At 36.7% G+C, this 13,500-nt stretch overlaps 1 pseudogene; it reads right to left on the bottom strand.

Moving 5' to 3' along the window:
* Positions 1-10,558: 10,558 nt before the first annotated feature.
* Positions 10,559-11,184, bottom strand: LOC110347414 (zinc finger CCHC-type and RNA-binding motif-containing protein 1 pseudogene; annotated as a pseudogene).
* Positions 11,185-13,500: the final 2,316 nt, after the last annotated feature.

Raw genomic sequence — 13,500 nt, 5'->3', positions numbered from 1 at the left:
CATTGAAGAAACTGTCTCATTTCTTCTTTAATTTCCTCTGTGACCCATTGATTATTCAATTTCCATGTATTTATGAAATTTTTGTGGTTTCTTTTGCTATTTATTGATCTCCAATTTCATTGCACTATGGTCTAGTAATATACAGGGGATAACTTCAATTCCTTTGCACTTCTTAAATATGTTCTATGAGCGTATGTGGTCTATTTTGGAGAATGACCCATGTGCAGCTTAAAAGAATGTGTATTCTGATTTTATGGGGTGCAACACTCTGTAAACATCTATTAAGTTCATTTATTCAAGAGTTTGAGTTCTAGCATTTCATTTGTTTATTTTTTGTCTAGTTGTTCTATCTATTTGTGACAGTGGAGTATTGAGGTCCCCCAGTACTATTATATTGGTGTTTATATGATTTTTCATGTCCTTGAGTATTTGTTTTATATAGTTGGGCACACTAGTGCTATATATATACATTTTTTCCCATTAAGTTTATTGGTATATTTTATGTAAAAAAATGTTACCTTCATCCTTGGGATCTTGTAACTTTACATGATGTATTTTGGTTCTTATTTTTTTCCCCTTACCCTGCCCTCCCTTCACCCTCTCCACCCTTCTGTATTTGCAAATTGTTTTTTCCATTTTTTTTTCTCATATTTTTCTTTTCTCAGCTTTTCTTTCCCCTACCCCTCCCACTTCCCCCACTCCTTTAGACCTTTTCTTCCCATTACACAATATCAATTATACTTTTTTAAAATTACAACATCAAAATTTAGAGGCCATTAACACAGATTTTACAGAATTTAAGAGGATATAGAAAGCATATTATAATAATCTTTTTTGAAATAAATTTGATAACTTCTAAGAAGTACCTTAGTAGAAAAATTAATGAAACTGATTCTGGAGGAAAAATAAAATTTGAATAGCACCTATTAGAGAAAGTATATTCCTAGCTTGCAAACCTACCTGTGTGAAAACAGTAGTCTCATATACATTTTAACTGATGAATTATATCAAACATTTAAGCAGAATAAAGAAGGAACACTTCTCCCTTCATCTTAGGAAATCAACATTGTGCTAATCCTAAAACTGGATAAAGAGAATAGAAGAAAAAATATGAACATAGACAAAAATTTGTTTAACAAAACTAACTATTAGAACTCAGATCTGGCAGTGTGTAAAAAGTGGTTTTATTATAGGAATGGCAGTGTTGGTTCAGCATTGGAAGATCCACCCCCCAAAGTCATCATTTTAACAAAGGAAAAGAAAAAGCCATATGATCCTGTCAGTAGTTGCAGAAAAAATATTGGAGTAAATTCTACATCTGTTCATGGTAAAAGCTATCAGAAGAGTAGAAGTAGAACAGAACCTTCTCACCACATAAGCCATGTACTCCATACTTCAGAAAAAATGTCTTATATGAATGGAAAAGACACAATGTTTTCTCTCTAAGGTGGGGAACATGGGCAGATATGCCTACTCTTCATCTGTCCATTAAACTTTGAAACATAGGCCCATACCAAAATAGTCTGGCAATAAAGAGAAACAATTAGCATAGGATTGGCAAGGTAGAAGTAAAATCTTTATATGTAGATGAAATATATATGTAAGAAACCTCTAGGAGCCCCTAGAACTTGTATTTGAATTTAGCAGGATTAGAAAACTCAAGGTATATACAAAAATTCAGGTCTATGTATACTTGCTATAAATGAAGATTTGGATATTGAAATTTAAAAGTTATGTAGGAGTACCAAGGAACTTGAAAATTAAAAAGAAAAAAAACAGTGTTGGAAGACATTTATTACCTAATTTTAAGACTTCCTCTAAAGCTACTGAAACCAAGGCAGTGTTGGCATAAGGAATGACATATAGATCAATGGAATGAAACAGAGAATCTAGAAATAGAACCACACATATATGGTGCACGGAGTTTTGACAGATTATTTAACATTAACATTTTATAGAACATAAACTCAGTTCAATAGCAGAGAAAAAGATAGTGTTTTCAGCAAATGCTACCAGAACACCTGGTATCCTTATGTAAAAAATTAACCTTAACCCTTTATTTGCATATATAAAAATAACTTGAAAGGAGCTATAAGCCTAAATATGAAAGACTAAAACTATAAAATTTTAAGAAGAAATTATGGGAAAATATTCATGAATTTAGGGTAGGGAAGAATTTCCTAGGATACAAAAAACATGATGTATGCAAGAAAGAAATTGATACATGAGATTTCTTCAAAATTTAGAACTTCAAATGATATCATTAAGAAAATTAAAAGTAGTCCTTAAACAGACCATATTTATAATACCTATAACCTAAGACCAGAATAAATAAAGAACTTACAAGTCATTAATAGACAACCCAATTAAAAAGTAGACACAAGATGAAAAATAGCCAGCAAGCATAAGGAAAGGCGTGAACACTAGAATCAGAAAAATACTAGTGAGTACAATAACAAGATTATATTACACATTCACTAGGGAGATGAAGTTAAAACTTTTACAAGAACAAATGTCAGCTTAGGTGTGATCCAGTTAGAACTGTCTAATACTGCTAATGTGAATGCAAAAGGACAAAACTATTTTGGAAAACAATATAGAAATTTCTTGTATTACTGTTAAGAACCAACAGTCCTGTCCTTAAGTTTTTACTTAAAAGGAATGAAAACACATGTTCACAATTGATTTGTACATACAAGTTGACCATCATTTATTTGAAATTCTTGGGACCAGAAGTGTTTCAGATTTTGGTTTGAAATCCACTTGATCTGCAAAGAGGATAGCTACTCCTGCTTTTTTTCAGGTTCCTGTCACACAGAGTATTGTTTTCCACCCTTTAACTTTCATTTTATGAGTTTTTTTGAATTAAATGTGTTTCTTGTATGCATCATATTGTTGGATCTTGCTTCTTCATCCATTCTACCAGTCTATTTCTTTTGATTGGTGAATTGAGACCATTAATATTGGTTGTTATAACAGATATGTAATGACTTATCATTGCCATGACTTTTTCTTTTTGTTGGATTCTCTCCCTTTGCATTTAATTTCTTGTCACAACTTATGGATTCATTCTGCTGGGCTTCCTGGGTTGTGATCCTCACTGTCTTTCCCTAGGATATTGTTTAAAATTCTCTGGAGTGCTGGTTTGGTATTCATGAATTTCCTAAGTTGCTCTTTGTCATCAAAGCATCTTATTTCTCCATCAATTTTGAAAGATAATTTTGCAGGGTATATCAATCTGGGTTGGAGGCTGTTTTCCTTTAGGGCTTGGAATATGTTACTCCAAGCTCTTTTTGTCTTGAGGGTTTGTGTTGAGAAGTCTGCTGTGATTCTGATCGGTTTTCCTTTGTATTTGATTTGTTTCTTTTCTCTGACTGCTTGTAGAACTTTGTTCTTCTGTTGGGTTTCTGGAATCTTAACAATTATATGCCTATGTGTAGATTTTTTTTGATCAATGCTATTTGGAGTCCTATATGCTTCACTTATGTGTATGTCAAGCTCTTTTCCCCTGCTTGGGAAGTTTTCTGCCATTATTTCTGTGAAGAGATTTTTTGTCATCTGAATTCTCTCCTGTTTCATCATTGAGCCCAATCAGTCTTATGTTATTCTTTTTTGTATCATCTAGCAGCTGCTGGATTGATTTCTCATGTTCCCTTATAATTTTGAAGCAATTTTTCTTTTCCTGGTCACTAATTGCAATCTAATCTTCTATATCTGAAATTCTGTCCTCACATTGGCTCATTCTGCTGTGTAGACTTTCAATGGAGTTTTTCATGTCCTGGAAATCTATTTGCATCTGTTTTATCGATTCCATTTGTTTCTTATGTTGGAATTCCATCATGTTCCTCAGCTCCTCTCTAGATTTATTAATCATGTCTTGCACTAGGGCCACAATTTCTCCTGTTATTGAGAAATTATTTCTGATTTCATTTTTTCCAGATCCCCTTTTGTTGCCAGTTCAGTGGGTCCAGGTGGTTGAGTATCAGAGTATTCCATCTCATTTCCCTTTGGGGTTGCTCTAGGTGATCTGGAAGTCTGGTTTTGAGACTTATTTACATGTTTTCTCATTTGGACTGGGGCAGGAGGCTGTTAGCGCCTGCACTGATTACCTCCTCTTAGGTGGGTGAGGTGGGACAGGGGCCGGGAGCAGCGGTAGGAATGGTGACCCAAAAGCCCTTTCCTTTGGGCTGGGAGCAGCCGGAGGGACGGTGGCTGGGAAACCCCTTCCTCTGGACCAGGAGCAGTGGGATGGTGGCTCAGAAGCCCCTCCCTCTGGGCTGGGAGCAGTGGGAGGGAGGGTGGCCTGGAAGCCCCTTCCTCTGGACCAGGAGCAGTGGGATGACGGCTCAGTAGCCCCTACCTCTGGGCCGGGAACAGTGGGACTTAGTACCTCGGTCTGGTGGTCTGGTGTCCTCTGCGTCTTTGTAGTGTGGAATCAGGTGGCTGCCTGTCTGCAGTGGGGTGATTCGGTGTCTTCCGTGGGACTCAGGACTTCGGTAGGGCGTGCACAGACCTGCCTGTCTGCAGCGGGCTGATTCGGCGTATGTTCAGCGTGACTGGGGACCTCGGTAGGGTGTGACAGAACATTTTAAGATGTCAGTTCTTCCCAATGTTATCTGTAGTTTCAATGCAATTCTGATCAAAATACCAGTAAGCAACAGTAATCACTCACCAGTAGTTTGTTGTTGCAGGCAGCTATCAGAAAACCAATCCTAAAGTTTTTATGGAGAAAGACTCAGAATATCTAATATAATACTGAAAGAAGAGGAAGAAAGTCAGAAGACTGAAACTGCCCAATTTCAAAAGTTTCTATGAAGCTACAGTATTCAGGGCTGCATGGTGTTGATGAAAACAGATCAAGAATATAAGTTCATTGAGGGCAATGTTAGTCTGGTTATTTCAACATTGGCTGGAGAATAACTGGCATAACAGTAATCCTCAGTAAGTGGTGGAGGAATGAATGAATATTGCAGTAGGTTGAAAAGATTAGCTTTTAAAAGGCTCTGTCTGATTATGGGATTTATAAATACATTTAAACAAAACATATGGTGATGAATAGCGCATTTCCCCCCCAAGTAGTCACTATGTTCTTGCTGGTCCATCCTACATCTGTTCTTCAGTCTTCTCCTCTGGATGGGAAAGATCTTGTCCTAATATAACTCAGGTATAAGTGGTAACCATAGATCATACAGCCAGAAAGTTAGGGACATATTTTGTAGGAAGAGGAAATTCTACTTAAATGTTTTCATCAACTTTCACTTCTATAATCTTTACCAAGCAGTCAAGTATGGTCCTGAGCAATTAGTTATTTACATACAGCCAAACTTGGAGTTGGACTTCAAATTGATGGAAAAACATTTTATTTAGAATGATTGAACCCACATTTTGGTAGGATAATTGCACATTGTAATATGAGCACCATCTAAGGAGTTTATTCTTGATTCTAAACTTCTGTTCCTTCTGGGTCCCTAGCTTTCTCAGGCAGGCTCTGTAGCAAAGGCTAGCAGGTAAAGGATTTGAATTTTGGTGAAGGCTCTCTTGAAGACAGAGTGCCCTAAAACTTGAAGAAAAGAAGTGAGAGGATAAAGGTAGAGCACTGACAATATGTAGCCCAGTTCACAATCAACAGAGATGTTTTTAGGTTGCTGCTATGATGTTAGTTCATAGCATCTGAGTTCATTTGTCACTTGAGCTTTTCCTATATTTGTATATGTATCTATATTTTTAGGTGCTATCAGTTGAGTGAAGTTTTGGTTTTGCTAATTGTGAATGAATTGCTTACCCTCAGAATGGGAAGCAATGGACTTGCTCTACTGTTCATGGTGCCCTAGCCTGTTCTGCCTTTGCTCTTCTCAGATATTTACAGCTGGAATCATTGACTCTATCCCACTTAACCCTGATCTTATTTAATTTCTGACAAAACTGGAAGTCTGCAACAGAACCCACACTCCTGGAGAAATTGTATGTCGTCTTCCTGCTTATGGCACTCTATTACACCATAGATATGTAGGTGGGCTACATTTCATCATTTCACTCCTGCTTGTCATTTGTGTTCATAGGGCTGAGTTTCTGACTATGGTGGCTATCCTTTGTTTGGCCTCCAAACCATCTTCTGCACTTATTCTCTTTCTGCTCTATTTCCTGGTGTCTGGCAGATATGGTTTCATTAATATCAGACTCTCTTGTTCTCTGCCCTAATGAGGAGTACAGGGAAAAAAGTGAGTTACTCAGGGCATTTACTGCTCTGGACTCTCCCTGTGTGAGTGATCCATCTACCAGGGATCTCACCCAAACTAATTGGCTCTTCTCATTCAGCTGTCTCTCTTCTTGTTCACTTCAGGCTACAAATGACAATGTTGCCTTCTTTTACTAGTCCTTTACAGTCACTTCTATTTTCTTACATTCTACCTACAATGTGTAAACCATATGGGTTTGTCCTCCCCATAGATTCTGTACCAGAGGGCTTAGCTGGTGACCCTGGGGTCAGTTTTCCAAGGCCCTATCTTGGCAGCTCTGATGCTTACCTCCTCAGGATGTGCAGGACAGAAGCACAAGGAAAAAATGAAGATTTTGGTGAGCAGTTGTGCATCATTCTTCCCTGCTTGTCCACATGAAGGAGGGCAGAATAGGGTATTTTGTCCATGCCTTAAACTCAGAAATCTCACCAGGAAGTAAATAGAATGGTGTCTGCCCTTTCTTTTACTGAAGTTATATATGGTAGAGGGGAGCAGCTTCTAATTATTTATCAGGACCCATAGCAATAAGTTTCCAGAATAAAATAAACTTGACCATACATTTCCATAGTAACAGTGTATAATGAGACATGGCTTTTGAGTGCAAATGTGGACTGAAATAAAGACATGATTAATAGTCTGTCTTAAAAGAAAAGAGACACATCCTATATCATAAGTGATTATTATTTTATGAATAAAGTTAGATTCTCAATTTTATAAAATAGACAATAAACTACTTCATTTACTGAGTACATAAGAAACCTCAGTGAGCACTATTTGTAAAACATCCCATGAAAATAGACCTTTGTCATAACACTGACCACTTAAAATCTAAATGCCAACTATATTAATTTTAATTAAGCATTATATTAATAACTTTGTCATTAGATTTCTAAGCTTTGACAAAATTGTGGGATTAATTAATGGTTCAATATTTATAAAACTGCCCAAAAAATGTTCAGTTGATATACATTTTTCATATTTCACATTTTACCTATGTAGCTAGTGAACCCTATTTATGTTTATTCCACCATCACTGAAACTTCCAAGTTTGGCTTATTTTTGTTTTAAAAAGATGACTATTTATATATAATATTAACTATGTATTTAACATTATGTTTTCATTTTTAGTAACATTTATTAACTGTACTTATGAATGTGGTTCAGTGTGTTATTTCCATAAGTATATACAATGTACACTGATCAAATTCAACCTCCCTTTTGTGACCCTCCCCCAAATGCTTCCTAAACTCTAGTAATCACTATTTTCCCTTCAAGTTGTCTTCTTTTTAGCTTCCACATATGAGAGAGAACATGTGGTATTTGTGTTTCTGTGGTTTATTTCACCTAACAAGGAAGTCTCCAGTTCTACTAGGTTGCTACAAATGACAGCATTTCATTCTTTAATATATATAATATATATTTTATTTATATATATTTAATAAATATAATATATATAATTTATTTATCTATTAATCTGCTGATGGGTGCCTAGGTTGATTCTATATCTTAGCTATTGCTGCAATAAAAATGGGCATACAGATATCTCTTTTGTACACTGAATTCAGTTCCTTTGGCTATATAAGTGGGATAGCTGATCACGTGCTAGTTTTATTTTTAGTTTTTTGAGGAACCTCTAAATTGTTCTCTAAAATTGCTGTACTAATTTATATTCTCACGAACACTGTATAACAGTTCCCTTTTCTCCACATTTTCACTGGTATTTGTCATATTTTGCTTTTTGATAATAACCATTTTAACTGGAGTGAGATGGTATATCACTGTACTTTTGATTTGCATTTCTCTCATGGCTAATAATATTGAACATTTTAAAAAGTATTTGTTGGTCAATTTTATTACTTCTTTTGAGAAATGTCTATATCATTTGCCTATTTTTAAATTGAATTAATTTTGTGTCAAGTATTTTTTTGTCCCTTGTATATTAACCTTTGGTCAGGTGAATAGTTGGTAAGTATTTTCACCCATTCTGTAGGTCATCTTGTCCCTCTGTCAGTTGTTTCCTTCTTAAGTTTTATGTAATCTCCTTTGTCAACTTTAACTTTTTGTTTCCTTGGCTTTTAGAGTCTTATCAAGAAAATCATAGTGTTTGGTCTATATTTTTTTCCAGCAGTTATATTTTCAGGATTTTTATCCACTTTGAGTTGATTTTGTGGAGAGCAAGAGAGGTCAAGATTTAGTCTTCTGCAAGTAGATATTTGTTTTTTTCAGTACCATTTATTGAAGAGGTTGTCCTTTCTCCAGTGTGTGCTTTTGGCTCCTTTGTTGAGAAGCAATAATAGACTTATTTCTAGGATCTCTATTTTGTTTCATTTATCAATGTGTCTGTTTTTATGCCAATAGCATGCTGTTTTGTTTTTATGGCTCTGTAGTATGTCTTGAAATCAGTAAGGTGATGCCTCCAGCTTTGTTCTTTTTGCTTAAGTTTGTTTTGGCCATTTGTGGTCTTTTGTATTTCCATATCAATTTTAGAATTGTTTCTAGTTCTGTAAAAAATGACATTGGTATATTGATAAGGATTGTACCAAACTCATAGGTTGATTTGGGTATTATGGACATTTTAGCAATACTAATTCTTCTAATCTATGAACATATGTCTATCTTTTTGTATCTTGTTTAATTATTTTCTTCACTGTCTTATAGTTTTCTTTGTGGAAGTCTCTTACTTTTTTGGTTAAGTTTATTACTAGGTACTTTTTGTTGATTTACTTTTTAAAAAATACTCATTGCTATCAAAAACAGGTTGATGAATAAATAATATATTTGTACATTAGTGTAATGTACAGTGACAAAAAATTATCTTCTGGGGCCATAGTTGTGTATGTCTGTAATCCTAGAACTCTGGGAGGATGAGGTAAAAGAATAGCAAGTTCAAGCCCACCTCAGGGGACTTAGGGAGATACTGTCTCAAAATAAAAAAAAGAAAAAAAAAAGGGCCGGGGATGTAGCTCAGTGCAAAGGCCCTGGGTTCAATCCTTAGTTTTAAAAAAAACCTGTTGCAACATATAATCACATGGATTATTCTCACAGACACTATGAGTCAGACTATAAAATGTATGTGTTAAATGGCTCTTTTTATTTATTTTTTTGTGTTTTACAGATTAAATTTATTTCAGAAGTATTTATAAATGAGTGAGACATGACTAAAGCATTTACAGTGAATTTTTTAAATAAATCATTTTAATACCTAGCTCTTCATAGGATAACAGTAGCATTACTATGGTAGTATTTGTTTTGTTTTTATTAAAATTAGTTATTTTCAAGATTGTTACTAACAAATAATGAGTTTTAGTACAAGTAGAGTATCCTTTATCCAAAATACTTGGGCCCAGCCAGGCATGGTGGTGCTCACCTTCTAATCTCAGTATTTGGCAGGCTGAGGCAGGAGGATTGCTGTGAGACTGAGGCCAACCTGATCTACTATGGAGTGAGTTCAAGGCCATTCTGAACTATACAGCAATACCCTGTGTCAAAAAACCAAACCAAACAAACAACAAAAAAAACTGGGACCAGAAATATTTTGGAATATGTACATTATGGAATATTTTTGGATGGAACTTCAGTCTAAGCATGAAATTCAGTTATGTTTCATAAGTACCTTACGTAATAACCCAGAAGCAAAAATACAGTATTTTTCATGATGTTGCACATGAATTATAGCTGCATGGTGTGCAATTTTCTACTGGAGTCATAATATTGGTGCTCCAAGTTTTGGATTTTAGAGCATTTTAGGTTTTTGAATTAGAAATGTAATGCCAGATGTGGTCCCAGCACTCGGGAGGCTAAGGTAGGAGGATTTCTGCAAGCTTGAGGCCAGCCTGAGCTACACAGTGAGCTACACCGCGACATAGTGCAAGTTCAAGGCCAGCCTACAATGTGAGACCCTGTCTTTAAAAAAAGAAAAAGAAAAAAAGAATTAGAGATATTAAGTCTGTACTATGCCAACTCAAGGTAGAAATAGGATTTTTTTTTTGTACTGGGAATTGAATGCAGGACCTTCACACTGAGCTACATGCTTGGTATAACTTTTTAATTTTTATTTTGAGACAGGGTCTGGCTAAATTGCTAAATTTCCCAGGCTGGGCTTCAACTTGCAGTCCTCGTGCCTCATCCTCCCAGAACAATGGGATTTTGAAAGTGTATCATCACATCCAGCTCAAAACATGATACTTTAAAAAATTATTTTTTATTTTCTATGTACTATTTTATGGTAAAATATTTGATATTAAATGTTCCTATTGGCAAATAATTTGTACTGCAGATGGTTTTTATTTTCCTGACATCTACATTATACAACTCTAACCACTCTATTCTTCTTCATCACTGAAGTATGTGCTCTTTTTATCCTCCTGCGCCATGAATCCTCTGACTTTGAGGGGTCCCTTGCACGGGGTTTCCCTTTGTTCTGTTCTTCAATCTTGGACAGCTTGACTGAGACTGTCTAGAGCAGGGTCTTCACCTTCGTCTTCAATTTCTGCTATGTCCTCAATTTCTTCTGGTTCGGCAATTTTCCTTTTCTTCTTCTTTTTCTTTCTTCTTTGGAGGCTCACGTTCTCTGAGCATATTTTTTGGGTAGGCATAACTTAAGTGCCCACTTTCCCCACACTCATAACACTTCGATTTATCAAAGCAGGTATGCCCTCAGATGAATTCAGCTGCTCTCCCATTGTCAATAGCAAGGCTTGCCCTTTTTAACTCTACCAAACAATTGTTTGTTGTTTATGGCTCTGGTGCAGTTTTGTGCAGAGTCTTTAACCAAAAATAATATAAATGCAATCCCTTTACTCTTCCTCATATCTTTATCATTCATTATAATAACCTTTACCACTTTGCCATACTTGGAAAATAGCCATTATAAGTCGTTGTTTGTCGGGGAGAGGGGCAAGATGGACACATACACTGTGCTCTTACTTGAAGTCAAGCCACTACTCATTTCTTCAGGTACAGTGGCCCCAGTGCAGTGGGGGGTTCAACCCCAACTTTTCCTTCACCCTTCGAAGTGGTCTGGGCATCCCACACCCGGGTGGGGTTGGTGCAGAGCCCGTGGGGTGGGGAGCTTGTGGCAGCAGAGGGGCCCTGCACAACTCTCTTTGGTCGAGCCCATTGCTTTATTTATATAATGTTTAATAATAGCTAAGATTAACCTAGGGAGATAGAAGGTAGAGAATGGATAACTCAAGAGTTGAGTACAGGTGGTACTCTTGGGAAGAGGATGGAGATCAGGGAATCATCTGATATGACCAAAATGCTCTGAATCTCAAGCTGGGTACACATGTCATTGAACCCATGAAATTTTCTTATTATGCATGTTTTACTCAGAGTGAAGGAACCTGTGCTTGTAGATTTAAAAAGAAAAGCAAAGAAGGAGTCATTGTAGGATAAAAGGTTTAAGAATCCCATAAAAGATTTTAGGTGTGAGCATACGAAAAAAGCAGTGTTTAGAATCATATCTTTTTGTTCAGCACTCCTCCAACCCAACCCCAAGCATTATCAAAAGCAACCTGGAAGAGAAATTATCCAAATACAGCACAATTCTCTGTAGAAAGCAGGAGGAAGTCCCTGGCTCCTTTACTCAAGCAGTGATAGATGGGCCTGTGAGTGACTGCAGGGCACTGTAGAGCTGTAGTGCAAAAAGGATGCTCCTTCCATCGAGCTCCTTCTCCAGCTGTTCCATCCAGCCAACATACATATCTACATGCACACAAGGATGCATTTATTTATTATTTTGTTTTTTTGAGACAGGGTCTCACTATGTAGCCCAGGCTGGACCTGAACTCCTTCCTCAGTCTTCTGAGTGCTGGCATTACAGGCCTGCACCATCAGGCCTAGCTCAGCCAACCTTTACTACAACCAGTCAGGGGTCTCAGGAGCAAACCAGAATCTGACACTGGCTAACTTCAGAAAGAGTAGAATTTATTGGATGGAAATAGGGTGTTGGGGTGAGAGAGGTTTGGGAACAGGCAGGATTTAGAAGGCAGGCAACTGCAAACAGCCAAGTCATACTGTAGATACTGCCTGTGAGGCTGTTGGCTGGTGTTCCCTGAGTTTCCTCCACAGGCAGCTGAGCACTGCTGGGCACCTCCATGCTCACCACACCCACAGCTGGAATTTTGCTCACATCAGAGGCAAAGTTCTGACTGGAAGCCCCTAGGTGATTGAAGCTTGGTGAAATGTCTTGTGGTGGCTGCTTCCATGAGCAGACATTACATGAAGACACTTATGTAAGGAGAGAGTCAAAGAGAATGACACATACTCTTATTCTTCAAATTACTGCCTAAATTTTACTTACTGATGGAAGAAATTTGGTCTGATTTCTCCTGTTATAAAAAGTTTCCATTTTTGGAAAATTTTAGGGATTTCATGTTATGTGTCTAATGCAGATCCCTGCTCCTAACATTCACAAATACAATCTCAAGGTTGGGACATGGGTTTGTGTCACCTGATTCAGCTAAAGTCATGACCACGAAGAGCTGTATTTTCACAATAGTCCTGTGGAGGACAATTTCTTTTCTGCTTCACTTACTGTGAGCCAAACCTGCTTAGTCAGGATTTTGCCTATGATCCTTCAAAAGCAGACATGGTCTTGGCTGCTCCCCCCTCACCTGTAACTTCAGTCTCTACCTCCCATCAGTCTCACATGACTCCTGCTTTCCTTTCACCTCTGCTCTCCTAGGATCTTCCTTCCTGACAGTTTAGACATGCAGGAAAATTATGCTTTTTTAAAAATCCAGCATTCTAATGCATGCTGAACTAGAAAAAATTTTTCTCAATTTCAAACTGCTCTATGTCCAGAAATGACTGCTTCTATACATATTATTAGATTTTATGACTAAATAAATAAGTGAATATGTGTAAGAATTTTATTTTATATTGTAGAGAATAGAGATAATTAGCTTTGTCTTGTGCCTTTCCTTGGGTATTGTTTTACATTTGCTAAAACTGTCAAGAGAGTAAAAAAGTTTTCTTAGTAGAGGGGTCTTCATGTTGCAAAAGGATAGGTTTTTTTGTTTGTTTGTTATTTTTTGCAACAAAAGAAAACCTTAGCACATTAAGAATTAAAACTGGAAGGAGATTCTCTGGGTATAGAGCAATTAGTAGACCAATATCCAGAAATCTTACTGAAAGTTTCTCTTTCTTTTGCCCTTGGGTCATCTGTCTGATGCCCACCAAACAGCATGCAGGACTTAGAGGGTTGTTGTTTCCCTTTGTCCTCAGAAAAATGACTCATGCTATATACCCATAGACTTTC

This window comes from Heterocephalus glaber, unplaced genomic scaffold, assembly GCF_053883595.1.
Source record: "Heterocephalus glaber isolate CG9 unplaced genomic scaffold, H.glaber_assembly_v1.0 deba00000006, whole genome shotgun sequence".
Lineage (NCBI taxonomy): Eukaryota > Metazoa > Chordata > Mammalia > Rodentia > Bathyergidae > Heterocephalus > Heterocephalus glaber.
Note: the sequence above shows the minus strand (reverse complement) of the source record. Positions and strands in the feature narration are given on the sequence as shown.